Below are 25532 nucleotides of genomic sequence, written 5' to 3'. Positions count from 1 at the left end.
AGTGACCGGGCTTACCACACTTGTAGCAAACCTTTTTGGAACGGGATTTGTAATCCTTCCCCTTCCGTTGCTTGAGGATTTGGCGAAAGCTTTTGATGACAAGCGCCATTTCCTCGTTGTCGAGCTTGGAGGCGTCGATGGGTGTTCTACTTGAAGTAGGCTCCTCCTTCTTTTCTTCCGTCACCTTGAATGCGATGGGTTGAGCTTCGGACGTGGAAGGATCATCAAGCTTGTTGATCTTCCTCGAGCCTTCAATCATGCACTCAAAACTTACAAAATTCCTGATTACTTCCTCGGGAGTCATTAGTGTATATCTAGGGTTGCCACGAATTAATTGAACTTGAGTAGGGTTAAGAAAAATAAGTGATCTTAAAATAACCTTAACCATTTCGTGGTCATCCCATTTCTTGCTCCCGAGATTGCGCACTTGATTCACCAAGGTCTTGAGCCGGTTGTACATATTTTGTGGCTCCTCCCCTTTGCGAAGCCGGAACCGACCGAGCTCCCCCTCGATCGTCTCCCGCTTGGTGATCTTTGTAAGCTCATCTCCTTCGTGTGCGGTTTTGAGCACATCCCAAACCTCCTTGGCGCTCTTCAACCCTTGCACTTTGTTGTATTCCTCCTTGCTTAGAGAAGCGAGGAGTATGGTTGTAGCTTGAGAGTTGAAGTGCTCGATTTGGGCCACTTCGTCCTCATCATAGTCTTCATCCCCTACGGATGGTACCTGTGCACCAAACTCAACAACATCCCATATGCTTTTGTGGAGTGAGGTTAGATGAAATCGCATTAAATCACTCCACCTAGCGTAATCTTCACCATCAAATGTTGGTGGTTTGCCTAATGGGACGGAAAGCAAAGGTGTATGTTTGGAAATGCGAGGGTAGCGTAGGGGGATCTTACTATACTTCTTGCGCTCTTGGCGCTTAGAAGTGACGGATGCCGCGTCGGAGCCGGAGGTGGATGGCGATGAAGAATCGGTCTCGTAGTAGACCACTTTCCTCATCCTCTTTTTCTTGTCCCCACTCCGACGTGTCTTGTGAGAAGAGGATTTCTCCTTCTTCTCCTTTTGGTGTGAAGAAGACTTCTTCTCCTTCCCTTTGGAGGAGTTCTTCTTCTCCTTTCTCTTGGTGCGGGACTCTTCGGATGAAGTGCTCCCATGGCTTGTAGTGGGCTTTTCGCCGGTCTCCATCTCCTTCTTGGCGTGATCTCCCGACATCACTTCGAGCGGTTAGGCTCTAATGAAGCACCGGGCTCTGATACCAATTGATAGTCGCCTAGAGGGGGGTGAATAGGGCGAAACTGAAATTTACAAATATAAACACAACTACAAGCCGGGTTAGCGTTAGAAATAAAAACGAGTCCGCGAGAGAGGGTGGAAAACAAATCTCAAGCAAATAAGAAGTGAGACACACGGATTTGTTTTACCGAGGTTCGGTTCTCGCAAACCTACTCCCCGTTGAGGAGGCCACAAAGGCCGGGTCTTTTTTAACCCTTTCCCTCTCTCAAACGGTCCCTCGGACCGAGTGAGCTTCTCTTCTCAAATCACTTGGGAATCAAACTTCCCGCAAGGGCCACCACACAATTGGTGCCTCTTGCCTTGATTACAATGGAGTGTTTGATCACAAGAAAGAATGGCAAAGAAAAGAAGCGATCCAAGCGCAAGAGCTCAACTGAACACTACAAATCACTCTCTCTAGTCACTAAGGCTTTGTGTGGAGTTGGGAGAGGATTTGATCTCTTTTGGTGTGCTTTGTAATGAATACTAGCTCTTGTATAGTGGTTGGAAGCTGGAAAACTTGGATGCTATGAATGGTGGGGTGGTTGGGGTATTTATAGCCCCAACCACCAAACTTGACCGTTGGTGGAGGCTGTCTGTCGTATGGTGCACCGGACAGTCCGGTGCACACCGGACATGTCCGGTGCGCCAGCCACGTCACCAATGCCGTTGGATTCCGACCGTTGGAGCTTCTGTCTTCTGGGCCCGCCTGGATGTCCGGTGCACACCGGACATGTACTGTTCAATGTCCGGTGCGCCAGTATGGGCGTGCCTGACTTCTGCGCGCTTCTGGCGCGCATTGAATGCGCCTGCAGGTGACCGTTGGCGCGAAGTAGCCGTTGCTCTGCTGGTTCACCGGACAGTCCGGTGAATTATAGCGAAGCAGCCGCTGCGTTTTCCCGAGGCTGGCGAGTTCCGGAGGCCGCTCTTCCTTGGAGCACCGGACATTGTCCGGTGTACACCGGACAGTCCGGTGAATTATAGCGGAGTGCCTCTGGAAATTCCCGAAGGTGGCAAGTTTGAGTTGGAGTCCTCTGGTGCACCGGACACTGTCCGGTGGTGCACCGGACACTGTCCGGTGTACACCGGACAGTCCGGTGCCCCCGACCAGAGGTGCCTTCAGTTGCCTTTTTGCTCCTTTGTTGAATCCATAACTTGATCTTTTTATTGGCTAAGTGTGAACCTTTTACACCTGTATAACTTATATACTAGAGCAAACTAGTTAGTCCAATTATTTGTGTTGGGCAATTCAACCACCAAAATTATTTAGGAACTAGGTGTAAGCCTAATTCCCTTTCACCTTGAGGTATACAAAACTTCCCACCTCGAACTGAAGAGGTTTCCTTCTTCTATCATGGTAACTCTTCTGCCTGGCCTGAGAAGCTTCTAGATTCTTCCTGATTAGTTTGACCTTCCTTTCGGCTTCAGTCACTAAGTCAGGTCCAAAAACTCCTCTTTCTCTAGGTTGAGACCAATTGAGTGGTGCCCTACACCTTCTTCCATAGAGAGCTTCGAAAGGTGCCATCCTTAGGCTGGATTGATAACTGTTGTTATAAGCAAACTCTGCCAAGGAGAGGTGCTTATCTTAGTTCTTGCCACAATCGATTGCACAAGCTCTCAGCATATCCTCCAGGATTTGGTTTACCCTTTCCGTCTGGCCATCAGTCTGTGGGTGGTAAGCTGAACTTCTGATTAGCTTGGTTCGCAAAGACTCTTGCAATTGTTCCCAAAATCTGGCAACAAATTGGGCTCCTCGGTCAGAAACAATGGTCCGAGGTAATCCGTGCAAACACACGATCAGGTTAATATACAATTCTGCATACTTCTGAGCCTTATCAGTGGTGTGCACAGGGAGAAAATGTGCCACTTTCGTCAGTCGGTCCACAATAACCCAAATCGAATCATGATGACGAGAGGTGTTGGGCAGACCCACAATGAAATCCATGCTGATGTCATCCCACTTCCACGAAGGTATAGATAGGGGTTGCAAAGCTCCAGCTGATTTCAAGTGGCTTGCCTTTATCCTCTGACAGGTGTCACATTCTGATACATACTGGGCTATCTCCCTCTTCATTCTGGTCCACCAATACAAAAGCTTCAGGTCATGGTACATCTTGGTGCTTCCCGGATGCATAGAGAATTTGGAGAGATGAGCCTCATCCAAGATTTTCCTCATGAGGTCCTGGTTTTCAGGGATCACCAATCTGCTTTTGAACCATAACACACCCTTTTCATCTTGGTGGAAACAATTATACTTCTCAACCTTCTGATGGAGATTCTTCTTGATAATCTGCACTCCCTTGTCACTGAGCTGGGCCATGATAATCTGGTCTTGCAAAGCTAGCTCAATAGAAATGTGAGACAAAGAACCAGAAGGAATCACTTCAATTTGCATCTTGCTCAACTCATCACACAAGGTGTTAATGCGAGAATCCATCAGAATACAATTGCATTGCAACTTCCGACTCAAGGCATCTGCTACCACATTAGCTTTTCCTGGGTGATAATGTACCTCTAGGTCATAATCCTTGATCAGCTCTAGCCATCTTCTCTGCCTCATGTTGAGATCAGCCTGAGTAAAAATGTACTTAAGGCTCTTATGATCAGTGAAGATGTTGCAGTGGGTTCCCATTAAATAGTGCCTCCACATTTTTAACGCATGAACCACTGCTGCCAACTCGAGGTCATTAGTGGGATAGTTTTGCTCATGAGGCCTGAGTGCTCTTGAGGCATAAGCGATGACTCGGTTGTCTTGCATCAAGACACAACCTAGCCCAGTGCCAGAGGCATCGCAATACACATCAAAAGGCTTGCTGTTGTCGGGTTGCGCCAATACTGGTGTTGTGGTCAGATGCTGCATTAATGCATGGAAGACATCTTCACACTTCTGACTCCAAACAAACTTGGCTTCTTTCTTCAGCAACTCAGTTATAGGCTTCGCAATTCGAGAGAAATCCGGAACAAATCTTCGGTAATAACCAGCTAATCCCAGAAAACTCCGAATCTGACGGACAGTCGTTGGTGGCTTCCAGTTCATCACCTCTTGCACTTTATCAGGATCAACAGTTATACCTGCCTGAGAGATAGTGTGACCCAAGAATTTGATTTCCTTTAGCCAAAAATCACACTTGGATAACTTGGCATAAAGGTGGTGCTCTCGCAGACGTTGAAGCACTACATGCAAATGCCCGACATGTTCTTCTTCGTTCTTAGAGTACACCAAGATATCATCGATGAACACCACTACGAATTTGTCCAATTCAGGCATGAAAACAGAATTCATCAGATACATGAAATATGCTGGTGCATTTGTCAGCCCGAATGACATCACCAAAAAATCATGTAGCCCATATCTGGTTGAGAATGCCGTCTTTGGAATATCACTTGCTCGTATCTTGATCTGATGGTAGCCAGAGCGAAGGTCTATCTTGGAAAACACCTTTGCCCCGACCAACTGGTCAAAAAGAACATCAATACGAGGCAAAGGATACTTGTTCTTGATAGTTACCGCATTAAGAGGGCGGTAATCTATACACAGCCTCAAGCTTTCATCCTTCTTCTTTACAAACAGTGCTGGACACCCCCAAGGCGAAGTACTTGGGCGAATAAATCCCTTATCCAGCAACTCCTGCAATTGCTTCTTTAATTCTGCCAACTCAGCGGGTGGCATTCGGTAGGGCCTCTTGGAAATTGGGGCTATTCCCGGTTGCAACTCGATGGCAAATTCAATATCCCGGTCTGGTGGCATTCCTGGCAATTCATCAGGAAAGACATCTGCATACTCGCAGACCACTAGGATCTTCTTCAGAGGTAACTCCGTCATAGAGAAAGCACATGACTGAGTAGAACCTTGACTGGGTAGAATTAAGGTGAAGTTCCCGCAGAACGGAGAATTAACTTCCACGGTACGGCTGGCTACATCAAGCACAACTTGGTGCAAGGTCATCCAATTAGCTCCCAGAATAATGTCCACATTTTCCAAACCCAACAAAAGAAGAGTGGTTTTGACAATGTGGCTTCCCAGTTGAATAGGCACACTTTGGTTCAATTGATTAGTTGAAATTTTACCCCCAGGTGTGACTATCATAAATGACCCTTTAGAGTGAGAGAATGGCAGTTCACATTTAGCACTGAACTTTTGGCTAATGAAACTATGAGATGCACCAGAATCAAACAGAATTAAAGCATGTTGATTATAAACTGAAAAGATACCGGTCATGATAGGAGCTCCTTCAGGTACTTCCTCCAGAGTAGTGAAGTTGAGCTTCCCTTGCCTGACTTGCACCTTCTGCTTTCTTCCCTTGTCTTGATTTGGTGCTGGCATCTGCCTCTGCTGGTTCCTGGGACAATTCTTGGCATAGTGGCCCACATTGCCACAAGTGAAACACTTGTTCCCATTGCCCTGGCAGAACTACTGCTGCTGCTGCAGAGGCTGATTGTTCCTTGGAGCGGGAGCTAGAAAGCGGTTGGGTGCCGACTGCTGCTGCGGAGGTGGCCTGATCACCCATCTGCCTGCCTGCTGCTGAAAACCCCTGCTCTGATTGTGAGAAATAATCCGGAACATCTGAGCCTGAGCGGATGGTGCTGCCATTGGTGCCTTCCTCTTCTTCTCTGCCCGGTGAGCTACAATGCAGTCCTCCTGGGAGATGGCCATGTTGACCAACTCATTGAAGCTATCAGCCCGGACAGTGTTGAGTCGTTCCCGCATCTTGGTATTAAGACCCCTGCGGAAGCAGTCTCTCTTCTTTTCATCAGAATCAGCATGGTACCCTGCATACTGGCATAAGTCATTGAAGGCTTGCGCATACTGCAGTACCGTGCAGGTTCCTTGATTAAGGGCCAGAAATTCATTCAACTTCCGATCAAGAATGCCACCTGGGATGTGGTGTCCTCTGAAGGTAGTCTTGAATTCCTCCCAAGACACTTCACGATCAGTGGGGAGCGTAGCACGGAAGTGGGCCCACCAAGTCCGAGCAGGGCCGCGAAGCTGCTGTGCGGCGAAGCGAGTCTTGGCTTCATCAGGGCAGTCTCCCGTGAGGAGGGGAAACTTGGACTCAACGACGCGAAGCCACACGTCGGCGTCCAACGGATCCTCTGCCTTGGTGAACAAGGGTGGCTGCGTGCTCAGAAACTCCTGGTAAGTTGCCATTGCCGGAGGTCGCTGATGTTGGCCTCCACCATGCTGCTGAGGGTGGGGCTGGCGCTGCAAGAGCTGTCGCAGAATTTCGTTCTGCTGGGCCATCAGCTCCTGCACTGTGGGAGCTGGAGGAGGTGGCGGGGGAACCTGCTCGTTATGCCCGCGACGCTGCCTAGCTGCCATCTGAAAATAGAGATTGTCGCCATTGTTATCCCAACTCATAGTTTCGAACGACAAGATATCATCTCATATGGAAGGAAAAATGCCATAATCATAATATTAGGTTCGAAATGAAGATAACATGGTGACAAACATCCCACAGATTTCAAAGTTCACATGGTTACATCAATCAGGGGAAAGTACCCGTAAGCCTAGCCCAAAATCTGACATTAACTAAGCTCGCGTAGGTTTCTATCCGCCTAAAAGTGTCGAAGTGACTGCTTAACCCTGAGCGGTGGAAGCGACACTGGATACAGGTGAAGGAGGCATCGCGGAGGTAGTCCCATGGGCACCAGGGGCTGGTCCTAGCTCCTTGGGAGCCTCTTCTCCCTCGCTTCCGGCTTCATTGGCCTCCATCTCCAGGTGGTGCATGTCCAAGTGGCCATTCGCTTCCTCAAGTTCCCTCTGCACATCGCGAAGCTGGTTCTCCAAGACATCAATAGTGTTGTCTCGGATCTCCACCTGCTGCTCCAAGGTGGTGATGCGCTGGCTCAGCCTCTCCACCTACAGATCCTTCTCTACCAACTCGGTGGATAGATCGACCACAAAATCTTCTCGACTGTCGAGAGTGAGCTTGGCGGTTTGAGTGGTGTTAGCAAGGAGTGCCATAGCATCGCTCTGAAGGGCCTGAAGGCGGTACAGCGCACTCATGCACTGAACGGTGACCCTCCCAACCAAGTCAAGATACATTGCCCACACATCCTTCACATGGCTCACGCGGTTACACCACATGGGATCATCCTTCTTCTCAACAGGGAAGAGTCCCAAGGGGTGCATCACCATCTCCAGGGGATGGTAGCCACAGAAAGTCGTCAGAGTCTTCATGGCTGCTGCTTCAACGGTGTCGTCCGTCCTGAGTCCAATTGTCTCGGAATCAAGAGAACGCCAACCTGACTGAAGGGGATGAGCCTCCAAGGTCAGCCAGACCCGACAACGAGGTACCCGATGCTCCTCATACAACTGCACCATGTACAAAGGGGGCGTAGGGTAACCGGCGGAGTTAAGCACTTCCCACAAAATGGAAGGAAAGCCATCGCGAGAAAGGAAGTCGGAACTGAAACGAGTGTCTCCTCCACTGGCGGGGGTGGGTGAATTCATCTGCGGAAGGGAATTAAAGGTAAAGATTATGGCGGAAGGAAAAAAGAAAAAGAGAGCCCGGATGGTTCTAAAGAAGGTGAGTTAGCTCAAGTTTTTAATTCCTCTTTGTGTTTATAATGCATGCATGCTGGAAGTAACGTTGCCTCTCCAATAATAGGGTGCTTTTTAGGGCATCCTTAGAAATATAAGTACTGGCCCACGGGGCCTAATTAATTAGCCACCTATTTCTCCCTCTATGCATAAGGCCTTTCGTCCTAGGTCTAGCGGTCTAGTCCTGACGATCCGTAGCAGTTTGTAGGCAAGTTTTAGATTTTGAAAATTGGTATTCAAGGTTTACTGTCCTTCTCTGTGGTGGAATTTGCTCCAATACCAGCTGTGGCGGAACCACCCGAATTATTCCAGCTTAAGTGCCTAAGTCACGCCTCAGGGGCCGTAACACACTTAAATCGGAATAACTCGTCAGTCCCTCAGATCTAGTCTGATAGAGCCACTTAACCAGGATCAAATTCCACAATCTCACTCGAAGGTGAGTCACAGAAGAAATACAATAAAACAGGAAATCTCAAATTAAGTGCTGAATTATTACATAGATTGGAGTTTTTGAGTAGCAATTAAGAGTTCCCAAGATAAAATGCAGCGGATAATCGATGTCGTCGGTATTGAGGAAATGGGCAAGGCCTAGCCCACTACTCCTCGTGCTCCTCTCCTGTCGGAGCAACATCCCACTCGACCGTCCAACCCGGTGGCAGGGTGGTAGGCCAAGTCACACCATCAACCATTTCCTGAATGGTACCTGCAAAAATTATGCCACAAGCAAGGCTGAGTATACTAATACTCAGCTAGACTTACCCGGTGTGAGAAGTCTACTCCTCTACCTCTAGACTATGTTGTTGTTTGGCTGAGGGGTTTGGTTTGCCAAAAGCGCTAGCTGTTTCTAAAATTTACTTTTAGCTTTTCAATTTCTAACCTCATTATCTTAGCTAGGTTTGCTCCTTCTAAGCATACATAGTAACAAACATTTAGCTCAATCAACATATTATCTCAAGTAACCTCATTTCACTTCTTACTCGATGCAGTACAAGGGGTCAAGCAGTCTCATTAGCTGCGAGAAGCAGACGATTCGAATCGAGTTTTTACCTTGCAAGGTAAACCTAAACACATGGCATGTCAGGGTACTCCGACCCCACACATGACAATCGTCCCCATCGATTCCCCGTTCGCGTCCAGGCCTCAACGCCTTGGCATACAATGCTCCACTGACCCCGGTTGCCGCCGTGCAGTGACCGCACTTGTACCCACCATAGCTAGCATGGGAGACCCAGTCTCAGGTCGCATGAGGGATAAAGTCCGCGCCCGGCTTCACTCAGGTACTAGGTTTACCGGTTACCATTTTTCCCGGCATGTGCTTAGTACGTTCAAAGGCTTGACTCAGGTATCCACACATTAATCCTTAATTCCTTTTCCCGTCTCATGGTCAAGGCATCCTCCCTGGATCCAAGTCCATAGACCAACATAGATCCCGTTATCAAGATGAATACAATCAATTCCTGACCTCGCGCGAGTGCTAGAAAAATCACTCGACTTCTACCGAGATCCTGATTAGCAAGCAGCTACTCGACCTAGCATACTAGTATTCATCTCAAAAAGGAATCCTAAGTTCATGCAACTAGAGGTTTCAAGCAACTCCTACACTTAATTGCACATTACAATCCTACAAGCATTAAGTGTAGTAAAGTAGCATATAATAATACGGTTATGCATATAAACCGGGGCTTGCCTTCAATTGCTGGGGCAGCGGGGAGATCCTCAACAGTAGCCTCAGAAGCTTGCTCCTGGTCCTCTTCTTGGACAGATCCTTGCTCGGGGATGAGCACGTACTCTCCGTCGGCAAGATTACAATCTAATGAATGCAATGCGTAAGATATATGCATGATATGATATGTGCTTTTGGAAATTACAACTTTTGACGGTGTATGATCTTCTTGAGTTAGACTAGGTTAACTTCACTTATGTAAGACCTTTGGGTGGTATACTTGGTAAATTGGGTCAAACTTAGCTAAGGTAAGTGGTAGGTTTATTTTTGGAGTTCCACTGAATTCTTTTTAAGCCTTAGTGAGAATTGATAAGTACTCAAGTTGGACTTATTGGGGTGAGGTTTATTTCTTCTTTCTTTTTCTTTTATTCTCTTTAATGTTTTGGAGTGGGTTTGAACTACAAGTTGCTTTAATAAAATTCCAAAAATTCTGCAAAAAATTACAGTGGCTTGGTACTGGTGTATAATTCTTTGCCTCAAAATTTGGGGATCAGAAAGTGAATAGTTTTCTCTGGACAAAATTACCAAATTTTAGGGCAGAAGGGGTGCTTTGAACTACAACTATTATTTAACAGTAGGTAATTCTCTAAAACTTATTTTTGCTGGCTTTTAGGTGCTATAACAAGACTTGGCACAAAATGTTAGCTATTAATACCTATTAGTTATTTTACTAGGGTTTTCTCAAGTTTTTAGCCAAAGAGGTGCTTTATACTACCACTATATTTGAAAAATATCAAACAACAGAGTTCTGATTTTTCTTAGCTTTTATTTTGCGCAAGAGCAATCATTCTGAAGTTTGGCATCTTTTTATTTAAGGGAAGGGGTGGTATGCATTAAGTGGATTAAATGGCCTTTCTTATAAGATATTAGCAATAGGTATTATTTTGCATCATTTCAATGGGTTTGCATTTTTCTCTGGTGGTTTATCTTATTATGGACTTAGCAAAATTTTGGTTGCCCATTATTGCATTATTATTCGTTATTCATGATTTATTTGGAAAATGCCTCATTATCATATTATATTTATTTTCCCTACTTAAAATGTTGGGCTGGGGTGTTCATTATTTTTGCAGTGGGGTTCTGGTGGTTATAAGTCCACTGAATTTTTATTATCAATTTTGGGTCTAGCTTTGTAATTCTAATAATTGATTTCCAAATCAAATAATGCTAAATAAAACATTTTATTTTAAAACTGATCTGGACTAAAGGTCTCTTTATTTTTCCTAGGTTCTTTGTTACTTAAACAAACTAGGAAAAATAATTTCACTCACTGTTCATTAATTTCTAATGTCTTTCTGATTTTTCCTAAGTTTTGGGCAAAATATCTTAAAATGGATATCTACACTATATTCTTCAATACTGGGGTTCCTACTATTTTTAAACAGTGTCTACAAGAGGTTTGAATACCTACAAATTTTCTTAGGTTCAGCACAGAAGGAAAACTAATTTTCCTTAATTAAACAAGGTTTGGTCAGTTTCTATTTTTAATTTTAAACTCCAAAAATTAGAACAGAAAGCATAGGGTTTATTATTTTTAAATGATAGTTCATAATATTTAGGATCTATCAAAATTAGTTTGACAAATTTTAATTAAGAAATCACCAAGTTATGGATTTTCTAAGTTCTCTGGTTATTTAAAAAGATTAAAAGAATTGATTAAATGGAAAACTACTTTGCACTGGGGTCCCTGGCGGGTGTTTTAAGTTTTCCTCACGGATCAGTCCCTGGGCTACTATTCAAATGAGTCACTAACATTGCAGAAAACCCCCGGGTTCTTCTAATCCTAACCCGAGGTCCTTCTCCTAACTTAAACAGTAACCACGGCGGAAGAAAGGCCGGAGGGGCTTACCGGCGGCAAGATTGCTCCGGTGAGGTGGTCGAGGACGTAGGGGAGGTCTCGGGGATCACAGCAATGTGCGGGTCGCCGTCGGGGATGGTCGGAGTCGGCCGGTCCACGTGCGCAGGCGGGGATGCTCGTCGGCGGCGAGGAGTCCGGCCTGCTCACGGCGTGATTGTCCAATTGAACGGGTCAGAGAGCTTCACCAGGGATCAAGGAAGGGGTGTGCGCGAGGAATTGAAGAATGGCTCACCGGAGAGCTTGGTCCACGCGCGCAGGCGGGCGACCGAAGTCCGGTGAAGTCGATCTCGGGCTTCCGGTGAAGTCCTGTCGGGTCCGAGGGCTTGGAAAGCTTCACGGGCCACTGGCGGGGCTAGCCGAAGCACTGGCTCGACTTGGGGATGGCTGGAGTGGGCTGGCCACGGTGGCCGAAGCTCTGGCGACGATGGCGGGCGGAAAAGAGCTCGCTGGAGCTAAGGAGGGGTGGTTGGCCGGTGATGGTGAGCGCGGGGTGAAGTGAGGCGCGCCCGGGGAGGCTTTATAGGCGCGGGCGGGCACGACCGAGGGCAAGGGCGCGCAGCGGACTTGACCGAACGCCGGGACGAGCGCGCTCGCGGGTTGGGCGAGCGCCGGCGAGCCGACCAGGGTCGAACACGTGTGCCCGTGCGTTCTGCCCAAGTTCAAGTGCGTGTGGTCGCCCATCCGAGCCTGCTCTCGCCTTGGTCAGTGCACAAAACCTCTTCTCCTCCCTACAAGCTACCGATCTTGTGTGGGGGTCATAGGATTTTTCCTACTGGTTGCAGAGATATGGAGCCCGGAAATCCGGTATGTCTCCCTGCTCAAACCCGAGGCAAATCCAGGGTTTTGTCGTGTCTAGGGCTCGCGTCCCAATGCCATCATCTGGCACACAACAGAGGGGTTAGTTAGGCACATTTTTGTTAATGGGGCCATTAGGATTTGAGTTAGGGATCAAGGTGAACACGCTTGATCTTTGGCTCAAGGTCTGAAATTCAGAATTCTGAAATTCATAATTCCCCATTGAGTCCCCACATGAGAAGCTTGATTTGGGGTTTTATTTGAGTTATTTTGGCCAAGCTTTCTCAACCTTTCTTGTTGCTTAATGAATATACTTCAATGTTTATAATTGGCTCAAGCCATGATTTTAAATTTTTCATACCCTTTTCCCCATTTTCTTGAATTTTACACATAGGGCTTACTTAGGGTTTTTACTAGGGTTGCAACATCATTACCCTTTTTGAAGGACTCATTTGTTTTGATCATGATACTTTTAAGTATAGGCTTGGTGGATTCTTCATTCTTAAATCAATTTGATGCTCATGCTCAATTTGGTTCACATAAAATGATGGTTCTTGGTTTGGCACTTTGAGAGAAACCCTAGGTGACACTGGGGTGTCACAGCGTGAACAATGCGCGCAGAGGTCGGAGCAGGCATCAGAGGCGCACCGGACAGTTAACAGCACCTGTCCGGTGCCGCACCGGACTGTCCGGTGCGACATGAAGTCAGCGCTCCAATGGTTAGAATCTTCAAAACCCTAATAGTTGGGTGACGTGGCTGGGGCACCGGACTGTCCGGTGCGCCCATCGACAGGCAGCCTCCCCAACGGCTATGTGGTGGTTGAGGGCTATAAATACTCCCCAACCACCACCACTCAAGACATCCAAGTTTTTCAGACATCTCATTCAATATAAGAGCTAGTGCAATCAATACAAGACACAATTCAAAATAGTCAAAGCCTCTCCAAGTCCAAAATTCACTCCAAACTCCTAGTGACTAGAGAGAGTTTTTGCTAGTGTTATTTGAGCTCTTGTTCTTGGATCGCTTTCTTCTTCCTCATTCTTGTTCTCAAGACACTTGTAATCAAAGCAAGAGACACTAAGTTTGTAGTGGTCCTTGCGGAGTCTAAGTGACTCGTTTGATTAAGGAGAAAGCTCACTCGGTCTAGGTGACCGTTTGAGAGAGGGAAAGGGTTGAAAGAGACCCGGTCTTTGTGACCACCTCAACGGGGACTAGGTTCTTTGGAACCAAACCTCGGTAAAACAAATCACCTTGTCATCCACTTTATTTTCTTGTTTGATTTGTTTTTCCCTCTCTCCCGGACTTAACTTTTATTCTAACGCTAACCCCGGCTTGAAGTGTGCTTAAAGTTTATAAATTTCAGTTTCCGCCTATCCACCCCCCTCTAGGCGACTTTCAATTGGTATCAGAACCCGATGCTTCATTAGAGTTTAACAACTCGAAGTGATGTCGGGAGATCACGCCAAGAGGGAGATGGAAACGACCACAAGCCACGGGAAGGCTCCATCAAGGGAGTCCGGCGCCAAAGGAAGGGAGGAATCACCTCCCCACGTCAAGTCGCATCAGAGTGGCGACAAGAAGAAGAAGATGAAAAAAGTGGTCTACTACGAGACCGACTCTTCGTCGCCATCCACCTCCGACTCCAACGCACCGTTTGTCACTTCTAAGCGTCATGAGCGCAAGAAGTTTAGTAAGATCCCCCTACGCTATCCTCGCATTTCTAAACGCACTCCTTTACTTTCCGTCCCATTAGGCAAACCACCAGTTTTTTTGGTGAAGATTATTGTATGTGGAGTGATAAAATGAGGCATCATCTAACCTCACTCCACGCTAGCATTTGGGACATTGTTGAGTTTGGAGCGCAGGTACCATCCGTAGGGGATGAAGGATATGATTCAGACGAGGTCACCCAAATCCGGCATTTTGACTCCGAAGCCACCACTATACTCCTCGCCTCTCTATGTCGAGAGGAGTATAATAAGGTGCAAGGGCTAAAAAGTGCCAAGAAATTTGGGATGTACTAAAGACCGCACATGAAGGGGACAAGGTGACCAAGATCACCAAACGGGAGACGATCGAGGGGGAGCTCGGTCGATTCGTCCTCAACCAAGGAGAGGAGCCACAAGCAATGTACAACTGGCTCAAGACCTTGGTCAACCAAGTGCACAACCTTGGGAGCACAAAATGGGATGACCATGAAATGGTCAAGGTTATTCTAAGATCACTCGTTTTTCGTAATCCTACGCAAGTTCAATTAATACGTGGTGATCCTAGATACAACCTAATGTCTCCCGAGGATGTTATAGGAAAGTTTGTGAGCTTTGAGTTGATGATCAAAGGCTCCAAACAAATCGCCGAACAAGTCGCCACCTCCACACCCGAGGTACAACCCGTCGCATTCAAAGCAACAGAGGAGAAGAAAGAAGAGTCTACATCAAGTAGGCTCCCCATCGACGCCCCCAAGCTTGACAACGAGGAAATGACGCTCATCATCAAGAGCTTCCGCCAAATCCTCAAACAAAGAAGGGGGAAGGATTATAAACCCCGCTCCAAGAAAGTATGCTACAGATGTGGTAAGCCCAGTCATTTTATCGCTAAATGCCCTATGTCTAGTGATAGTGACAGGGACAACAACAAGAAGGGGAGGAAGAAGGAGAAGAAGAAATACTACAAGAAGGGCGATGATGCCCATGTGTGTCGAGAATGGGACTCCGACATAAGCTCCACTGACTCCTCCGACGACGAGGACGCCGCCAACATCGCCGTCAACAAGGGACTTCTCTTCCCCAATGTCGGCCACAAATGCTTTATGGCAAAGGATGGCAAGAAAAAGAAGGTACAAGCTAGAACCACCCCCTAAGTATACTACATCTAGTGATGAGGGTAGTTCTAGTGATGATGAAGATAACTTGCTTAGTCTTTTTGCCAACCTTGACATGCAACAAAAAGAAAAATTAAATGAATTAATAGGTGATATTCATGAGAAGGATGAACTCTTGGATAGCTAAGAGGAAATCCTTATTAAGGAAAATAAAAAGCATGTTAAGGTAAAGAATGCTTATGCTCAGGAGATAGAAAAATGTGAAAACTTGACTAGAGAGCTTAGCATTTGCCATGACACCATTTCCAACCTTAGAACTGAGAATGTTAATTTGACTGCTAAGGTTGTGTCGGTACCCTGGAACAGGGGTACCCCTTACTATAGTAAGGAGGCGCGGTAAACCGCGCCTCACCCCTCCACGGGGGCAATCTCCGACGCCACCAGGATCCGGACCCCCGTGAGAGAGTGTCGGACCCCAACACACCTAATTGGGATCTCAGTGTTCCCCTAAGACAGAACCCGGACCCCTCTAGGTGAGGTCCGGACCGTCCACAACGAGATCTCGGGACGGGGAATACCCTGGCTTAAGTCAGGGGCGTACAGGGGTCTGGCACAAACACTTGTTGGGATCTTGCTAGGCGCGCCTACTCTCCCCGCCTGAGCGGAAACCCGATGCTGCCACGTGGCCCGTGGCCCGTGACGAAAGCCGGAGAGCAGGGCCTGACGTAAGGTTTCGAGGCCGTGCGATCTCTGCATTTATTGCGGGAGATCGCGCGCCGCCTGACCGCCCTGCTCACAGGCGTAGTGCCGACTCGGCATTTAATGCACCTCGTCCACTCTGATGGTAGGCGTCGACTAGACCGGGCGGCATACCTGTCCAATCAAAGCAGCGGGCAGTACGCCCACACCGCTGCATGCGCGCAGTGGTCATCATAACTTGGTCGATACCGAGGAACCTTTGGCAGCACGCCAGTTCTACTCAGGTAGTGGATGTTAGGGCACAGGGAGATAGCGCAAGGTGACCAACACTAGTTGCTCCGGGTATTCCACCCTTATGTCTCTGGGCCCGCATGTCGGGGTTCAGGGTCTCTTTGTACATGTCCCCCTTCGGCTATAAAAGGGGAGGCATGCGACGTTACGCACACACGCAATCTTAGACTCGCTAGCTTATACAAGCTCTCAAGCAATACAACTCACAGTGGAGTAGGGTATTACGCTCCGGCGGCCCGAACCACTCTAAACCCTTGTGTGTTCTTGAGTTCTTCCCCTTCACTCCAATGATCAAGCAAAACGCCTAAGCCCCTCCTCATCTTAGGATTTAGGGCGGGTGCACTCCGCCACCCGGCCGGAGATTTCCTCTCCGACATGTGGCGTGCCAGGTAGGGGGCTAGGCATTAGATTTTTGCTTAATCCCTTGCTCAAACATAATGGTGCAAATTATTGAGCACCGTACCGAGACCGCGGTAGATTTCGCGGTAGAGGAAGAAGCTGCTTCCTCTACGTCGCAGGTTCCCAACCGCCCTGTGCCAGGCACTGCTGCTGTGCACGCCGCACGGCAGCAGACGACTGCACAGACATCCCGGGCTCCATCAAGGGCGACTCCGGGAGCATTGACAGCAGCCAGGGAGTTGTTGCGGCACCCTCCGAGCTCCACGGCCTCACCAGGGGCCATGAAGCAATGGCGGGACGACGTCGACCGGTTGCTCGGTATGGCACATCCTGCCCCGACCAGGTCAAGGCCACGGTCATCCCGGCGCCAGCATGAGGCGTCGGCGTCTGTGCACTCGCCCTCAGTAAGGGGCGTACAGACCAACGACCTCCGAGCCGAGCTCACCCGCAGACGTGCGGGAGAAGATGCCCAGATCTCTTTGGAGAGGGCGCGCGAGCGCCGACGGAACGTTGAGGGTCGCAACCTCGACCAAGACTTTACTGCGGTAGCACCGCAGACCCTGATAGACGCCAGGTCTCAAGCGGGCGCCATTGGCCGGCGTGGGCTGCGCCGCACTCGCGGATCATCTTCTCGTAGCGTCATGGCCACCCAAGTTTCGGCCGCAACTACCGGAAGAATACGATGGTACGTCAAACCTGTCGAATTTACTACAGGTGTACGTCACCGCCATCACAGCAGCAGGTGGAAACACCGCTGTGATGGCAACATATTTTCATGTGGCCTTGTCTGGGCCTGCCCGGACATGGCTCATGAACCTCGCCCCAGGATCAATCTACTCCTGGGAAGAGCTCTGTGCGCGGTTCATTACGAACTTCGCTAGTGCTTACCAACAGCACGGCGTGGAGGCCCACCTCCATGTAGTGAGGCAGGAGACCGGGGAGACTCTCCAGACGTTCATCTCCCGCTTCACCAAGGTGCAAGGTACTATACCTCGTATTTCCGATGCATCCATCATCACGACCTTCCGCCAGGGAGTACGTGATGAGAAGATGTTAGAAAAGTTGGCCACACACGACATGGAGACTGTCCCCACACTCTTCGCTCTGGCCGACAAATGCGCCAGGGCTACCGAGGGCCGTGCATGGCACTCGATTCCGCAGACCGGAGCTGCCCGGTCGGATGCCATCTCCCGGGACGACAAAAAGAAGAAGAACCACGGCTATGAGAGGCTGCAGGTTGCCGCTCCGACTATCGCAGCCACGGCTAGGGGGCGGGGCAAACGCAATAAGCGCCCCCGGCCACATGGGAGCAACAACGGCTTGTGCCCCGTGCATCCCAACGCTCACCACAGTGCCCCGGAATGCCGCGAGATCATCAGGCTCGCGAAGCGCGTCAGTGAGCGGCGCGAGTAGCCATCCAGGGGCGGCACCCCGCCCCGTCATCGGTCTAGCAAGGAGAGGGTCGACAACGATGAGGTGGCTACGGGAGATCGAGAACTCGGGTATCAGTCACCTGAGTGGGACCTCAAGGACGTCTTCGCCGGAGATTCCGACTCCGGAGATGACAGCGACCGCCGCAAGAAATTGTACGTCATGTACGGCAGAGGCTGGGAACTTACCTCCCGCAGGAACGTCAAGTCCCTGCGCCGTGAGGTCCTATCGGTAACTCCAGGGGTCCCGAAGGCTGCTCCCCACCAACGATGGAGGAGCACCATCATCTCCTTCGGGGCACCTGACTGCCCCAATAACATGGCAGGAGCCGGCATACTGCCGCTCATCACCGCCCCTGTCATCGCCAACATGCGACTGCACCATGTGTTGATTAACGGCGGGGCAGGCCTCAACGTCATCAGCCATGCTGCGTTCAAGCAGCTACAAATCCCGGAGTCCCGACTGGGACCCTCGCGCCCATTCTCTGGAGTGGGCCCATAGCTGGTGTATCCCCTTGGGAGCATTGCACTCCCGGTTACATTCAAAACTGAGGAAAACTTCCGCATGGAGAACGTCGTCTTTGATGTTGCAAAAGTCAACCTCCCCTTCAACGCCATCATTGGCAGACTGGCCCTATACTGGTTCATGGCCATCGCCCATTACGGGTATTTGGTCCTCAAAATGCCATCCTCGGCTGGGGTCCTCACCATCCAAGGTGACCGTGCCGCCGCACTTGCAGCCATAGAAAGGTTGCACGCCCTGGTGGCAGAAACTGCTCGCCCAGACGACGGAGGGAGGAACCCCTCAACCTCCGGTACCAAGGCACCCCTCAAGGCACTAAAGGTACAACCGTCCGGGATGGATGGTGTCCCCGTCAAAGCCATCCGACTTGATGCAGACTCCACCCAGACCACTCGCATTGTGGGTGATCTGGATGAGAAATAGGAACTCGCGCTCGTCGCTTTCCTCCAGACAAATGTCGACGTGTTCGCATGGGAGCCATCGCAGATGCCTAGGATTCCCAGGGAGGTGATCGAGCACTGCCTGAAGATTAACCCCGAAACCAGGCCAGTAAGCCAGAAGCTTCGCAGACAGTCTGTTGAGCGACAGGACTTCATCCGAGAGGAGGTCCGGAAACTACTAGACGCTGGCTTCATCAAAGAGGTACATCACCCGATATGGCTGGCCAACCCAGTCATCGTCTCCAAAGCAAATGGAAAACTTCGGATGTGTATCGACTACACCAGCCTGAATAAGGCCTGTCCCAAAGACCCGTATCCACTACCACGCATAGACCAAATCGTGGATTCTACCTCGGGGTGCGATCTGTTATCGTTCCTAGAGGCATACTCTGGTTTCCATTAAATCCAGATGTCTATGGAAGATAGGAAGCATACTGCTTTTGTAACAGTGGATGGATTGTACTGCTATGTTGTAATGTCGTATGGTCTGAAAAACGCCCTGCCAACATTTGTGTGGGCGATGAGTAAGACTTTCGGGGACCTGATCAGGGACAAAGTAGAGGTCTACGTCGACGACATCGTAGTCAAGACTAAGAAGAGGTCGACCCTAGAGGAAGACTTAACCCTGGTCTTCGACAAGCTGTGAGCAACCCGCACGAAGCTGAACCCGGACAAATGTGTTTTTGGCATTTCCGCCGGGAAGCTGCTTGGATTCCTGGTTTCATACCGAGGCATAGAAGCAAACCCAGAGAAGATCAGGGTGATCGAAGCGATGAGGCCCCCCACCCGAGTCAAGGACATCCAGAAGCTCACAGGGTCACTAGCCGCCCTTAGCCACTTCATTTCAAGGTTGGCCGAGAGAGCGCTGCCTTTCTTTAAGCTGCTATGGAAGGCCGGGCCTTTCTCTTGGACCAAAGAGGCGGAGCAAGCCTTCCAAGAGTTGAAGCAGCACCTGGTGTCCCTACCAATATTGGTAGCTCCGGAACCAGAGGAGCCATTGTATTTGTACATCGCAGCGGCCGCAGAAGCAGTGAGCATGGTACTGGTCGTCGAGAGACCAGCACCAGAAAGCTAGGAACCTGAGGGCTCAGGACCGGCTGCGGGGGCCGAACCATTCAAAGGCCAGTCTACTACGTCAGTGAGGTCCTTCATGAGGCAAAAACCAGGTACCCCGAGACACACAAACTCCTCTATGTTGTGCTTATGGAGTCCAGGAAGTTGCGCCATTATTTCCAAGCACATTGGATTGTGGTGTTGACCTCCTTCCCATTAAGGACCATCCTCCACAACTCCAACGCCACAGGCAACATCGCCAAGTGGGCTGCGGAACTCGCTGAGTTCCGGCTGAATTTCCGACCACGCCACGCCATCAAGAGTCAAGTCTTGGCTGACTTCATCGTGGAGTGAACGCCCCTCGCAAGCATCCCCAAGAGTCCGGGCCCTGATTCAGACCCCACACCTATGGAGCCCAAGGGACCGTCCTTCACCGAGCCCCACTGGACGCTCTACTTCGACGGATCCGCCCGCCAACACGTTGGCGGGGCCGGAGTAATCCTCACCGATCCAAGCGGAGATCAAGTGAAGTATATGGTGCACCTTGAGTTCAAGGCCACCAACAATATGGCAGAATACGAGACGCTGATCTTCGGCTTATCGGCGGCCCTATCTTTGGGGATCCGCCAGCTCCTAGTAAAGGGAGATTCCTAGCTAATCATCAAGCAAGTCCGCGGAGAGTGTAGCTGCAATGAGCCCAGGCTCGCAGCTTACCTTCTTCACGTAAGAAAGCTGGAGAAAGACTTCATGGCCCTGGAACTGCAACATGTTCCTCGGGCCAACAACTCAGCGGCAGATGACCTCTCAGTGAGGGCATCAACTTGGGCACTCGTGCCCGAGGGCGTCTTCGAAAGACGGCTGTTGAGACCCACCGCCCAGCCTGCCGAACCGGGCGAAGGGGCGAGACTAGCACCTCGAAGCTAGCGGTCCTGGTGGCGTCCCAGTACCCACCAAAGACTGTGTGCACTACAGGGGGACCTAACAGACCCTTAGCGTCGCAGCCAATATCTCAGAGTGGACCCAATGCATGGATCTCCGAGATCTGGGACTACCTAAAGGAAAATATCCTTCCTGAAGACCATGCGTCCGCAGAATGCATAGTGCGGTTGGCTAAGCGTTACGCGGTGGTGGAAGGGGATCTCTACCGCCATGGTGCCAACGACATTCACATGCGATGCATTACCCAGGAGGAGGGCCATGAGTTGCTCACGGAGATCCATGGAGGAGAGTGCGGAAGTCATTCATCATCCCGCACACTGGTTGGCAAGGCCTTCCGGCATGGATTCTACTGGCCAACCACTCTCCAGGATGCAGCTGAGATGGTAAAGTCCTGCAAGGCGTGTCAATTCCACGCAAAGCAAATACACACACCAGCTCAGGCACTGCAAATGATTCCACCCTCTTGGTCATTCGCCATATGGGGGGTGGATATCCTGGGACCATTTCCTAGGGCTGTTGGCGGGTACCGGTACCTCTTCGTCGCCATCGACAAGTTCACCAAGTGGCCAGAGCCACCCCCGTGGTCAACATCACCCAAGGTGCCGTTGTCGCCTTCCTCAAGTCCATCATCTGTAGATTTGGGGTCCCAAACTGTATCATTACGGACAACAGAACCCAGTTTACAAGTCGGATCTTCCAGGAATACTGCGTGGGCATTGGCACCAACTCTGCTTTGCATCCGTGGCCGACCCCAGAAGCAATGGCCAGGCAGAGAGGGCAAATGCAGAGATCCTCAGGGGACTCAAAACACGTACCTACGACCGCTTGAAGAAGCATGGGGCGAGTTGGGTCAGTGAACTCCCCTCCGTCCTATGGGGAAACCGGATGACACCCAGCCGAGCCACCGGGGAGACCCCGTTCTTCCTGGTATACGGGTCGAAGCCTGTCTTCCCCCAAAAATCATCATGGGCTCCCCTCAGGTCCATGCCTTTGAGGAATTTATGCATGGACAGCTGCGGTGTGAAGACATGGACCTCGTCGACGAGCGTAGGTGGTGAGCGGTCATCCGAAATGCACGGTACAACCAAGCGCTCTGGCGCTACCACCAACGGTTCGTGCATAATATGGAGCTCAGGGTCACGGACCTGGTGCTAAGGCGAGTACTGAACCGAGAAGGGCTCCATAAACTTTCCCCCAGCTGGGAAGGACCCTTCAAGGTGACGGAAGTATGCCAACCCAGGTGCGTCCGCCTCGCCACAACCGAAGGAGAGTCCCTGCCCAACCCATGGAACATAGAACCCCTCCGTAAGTTCTTCCCATAAAAGGAAAACTGGGGGCTGCAGTTTCCTTTATAGCTAGGTAGCGTACATATGTAGCCAGCCCGGTAAGGCCCGTCCTTACTAAACCGGCATGTTGGTTTACGCTCATGGAGCTATGAAGAGAAATTTCACCCCACCCCCAGTTTTACTTTACGGTGGTCTTATCATTTCAAATCTTGCAACCATCATTTTTATCTAACCCACCCACGCGGAATCCCTCCAAAGCTGGTATAGTGCATCCGGAGTGAATGGCCAGGCCATATAGCCTGGGGGCCTGTGACACTATGAAAATCATTAAATAAAAATAATACATTTAGTTAATAATGGTATTTATGATAATAAATTTTCCATTGAAGTGTTTGTTATTTATTTCATTCGGAATGATTTTTGATTGCTCATAAGTAATTTTGAATATTGAATATCATTTCTTCTTAAATTAAAATTCACATAAATAATATAATAAATATTAGTCTAAGAATTAATATTTTATTTATAAATAATTTTGGTTTGATTGTTATGAATGTTATGGTTATTTGAGTAGGTATTTCGAAATTAGAAAAAAAAAGAAAAAAAACACTAACCTAAGGCCCATTAGGCCCAACACCTAACCCTAACCTAGCTCCCTTCCCAGCCGCCGCACCCCCTGCCTTCTTCCTCCAAGCCGCCGCCGCCAGGACTCCCTCCCCCTATTCTCTCTCTCCCACCCGCCACCTTCTCTCTCTTCCCCTTGCTTTCTCTTTCCCTCTCCCCTGTTCTCTCTGCCGGCCGAGCCGCCAACACCCAGGCGCCCGACCGCAGAAGCTCCCACGCAGGACCGTGTCGAGCCCCTGTCCCGCTCCAGCCACCTCGCGCATCTGCGCCACTGAGCCGCCCGACGCCCACCGCTTGCCACCGCGACCCCAACGCGCTTGCGCCAGGCCCTGCCGACCCCGCGCAGAACCGTCCCCAGCCCCGACACCCGACGTCCAGCACTCCGAGCTCAAGCACCGACCGCGCCAGAAGCCGTAGCGACGCGCCCGTGCCGCGTCCGAGCGCCCCTGCCGCGCCCGAAGCTAGCTGCCGCGCGACCGCGTCCGTTTCTCCCTGCGTAAATGGAACTTCAATACCGTCGTTACCTCCGTTGATGAATGCCATCAATGGCGCCTTGAACCGACCGACCGTTTCTAGCTCTCTCTCTCTCTCTCTCTCTCTCCCTCCCATCGCCTATAAAATGGACGCCGAGTTTCTCCCTTCTCCCTCCCACAGCTGAACTCCCTCTCTGTCTCACGCGTCTTTCACTTCCTCCTCATTCTTTCCCTCGCCGCCAGAGCTCACTGTTGACGCTGTTGTGGACGGAAGCCGGAGCAGCGCCCTGCTCGTCGGTGTGCCTCGCTGCTCACCGGAGACGTGCCCAAACACTCACTGACGATTACGTCGTTCCCTGTCGTTCCCTGCCCGTCGAACACTCTCCCTCGTCGACGTTCATCCCTGCGCAAGAACGAGAACCCAAGGTTGTAGACAAATCCAAAATATTTATTTCCTAAATTATGTTTTTAATTTATAGATCTTGTGAATTACTGTTGTAGTTTGGCGATTCGCGTGTAGGATTTAGAGATTTCGATATACACGTGTAACCAAAATCTAACCCCGCAATAATATTTTAAATATGCGTGTGATTTTATAGTTCTAAAAATGAACACGGTCACTATTCACTACTTCAGTGATTTTCATACTAGAAATGTTTATTTCGCTTTAGTGTGTAGAGCGATAATTGGTTAGTATTGATATAAGCATAATTTTAGTGATATAAGAAATTGAAATAAGAATTAAGCCACGTATTTCCGGGCGAATGAAAAATGTATAGATTTACTGTTCATAATAAATGTAAGTATAGCACCTAATTGCTTAAGGATAGTAAAATGCTCATTTATGTTATAATAACCATGAATAGGTTATTAAAAGTCCCATTTAGTAATTTATAATTATTTTTTAGTATATTAATGTTAGAGGAATTAAATAAACAATTTTTAGTTATACGTATAAATTCTATTTAGAAAAGAAAGGAGAAAACCGGAAGAGTAGAATTTATGATAATGTTAAAATGACTTAATTAGACACTCATGCTTTCCTAATAAAGAAATTGATAGTTATATTGGTAAATATAGGTTTCTTACTAAGGAATTAGATAATTTGTTTCTAACTTTAAAATGACCTATTTAATAGTTATCGTATTTAACAAGATTCATTATAAATGTTTAAGTATAGCCGTACTAAATAGTAATATGTCATATAACTTTTCTAATAATGATATAATGGCTTAAAAAAGTGCTCACACCGTCATAACTTAAATGATAGTTAATACCAATAAATATAGTATTCATTTTAATTATCTAGATCATTTGTTCCTACAATAGAATTAAAGATAATTAGTAGATTAATTATCCTTTATCATAATTTATTAGTCACACATATTGCCAACTTGTTCATAACTAGTTATATGGGATTGATTAATTATTTTATCACATTTATTCCATGTTATATAAATCATTTAGTTTTTCCTAAAGGGTAAAATAAAATAATAAGAGTTTAATTTCTTTTATAACTTAAAATGTTACTATATTGACTACGAATATAATAATATAGGTTATGTGTTTTCTAATAAAAATAAAAGATGGTTATTCGTTCATTATCTTTTACATGAAAATCCATTTAAAGGCCTATAACCTAGTTTTTCATAAAATAGGTGTTTAATAATAATGATCTTTTCACATAAAACCTATTTAGACTTATATCTTAGTTTATCATAAGTGAATGTTTAACAATGATTTATAAGGTGTTCCTAATGCTTTTAAAAATTAATAACGTGTTTCGTAGCCCATTAACCTTAGATATAACTTATATGTGTTCTAAAAGGTTAAAAAGGCTTAATATCGTTATAACGTGTTTTATCGTCTTATAAACCCTTAATCTTAAACGTATCACATATGGTGTTTCATAAAAGATTAATTTGGTGAACTTAATATTTGAATATTTTAATTAAGATATTTTTATGCTCATGTCTTAAAGTATAGATCACATATTTTTGAAAATAATACCCTCTTATTATAACTGTTACTTGCGACGTTTTTGAAAAGCTAATGCTCTTTTCGTTAAGCTTTCTTTTAGCTTTACGTATGGTGAATGTTGTATGTTATTGAGTGGTGTTTGTTCTTCTTGTTTGTTTGTGTGATATTCAGTAGTTAAGAATCAAGATCTATTCCGATCCACGGAAGAACCTCAAGTTTTCAATAAGCAAGGCAAGTGGACTTCTCCCTCTGCATACTCTATTTGATCCCAAACAATACATTTAATAAAGTTTATTCTTTTGGATATATATATGCATAACTTGACGAGTTACCTATTTAGATAACCTTTCCAACCTTATTCCTTGATCAAACCTGGG

The sequence above is a fragment of the Zea mays genome, chromosome 8 (assembly GCF_902167145.1).
Source record: "Zea mays cultivar B73 chromosome 8, Zm-B73-REFERENCE-NAM-5.0, whole genome shotgun sequence".
Classification (NCBI taxonomy): Eukaryota; Viridiplantae; Streptophyta; class Magnoliopsida; order Poales; family Poaceae; genus Zea; species Zea mays.
Note: the sequence above shows the minus strand (reverse complement) of the source record.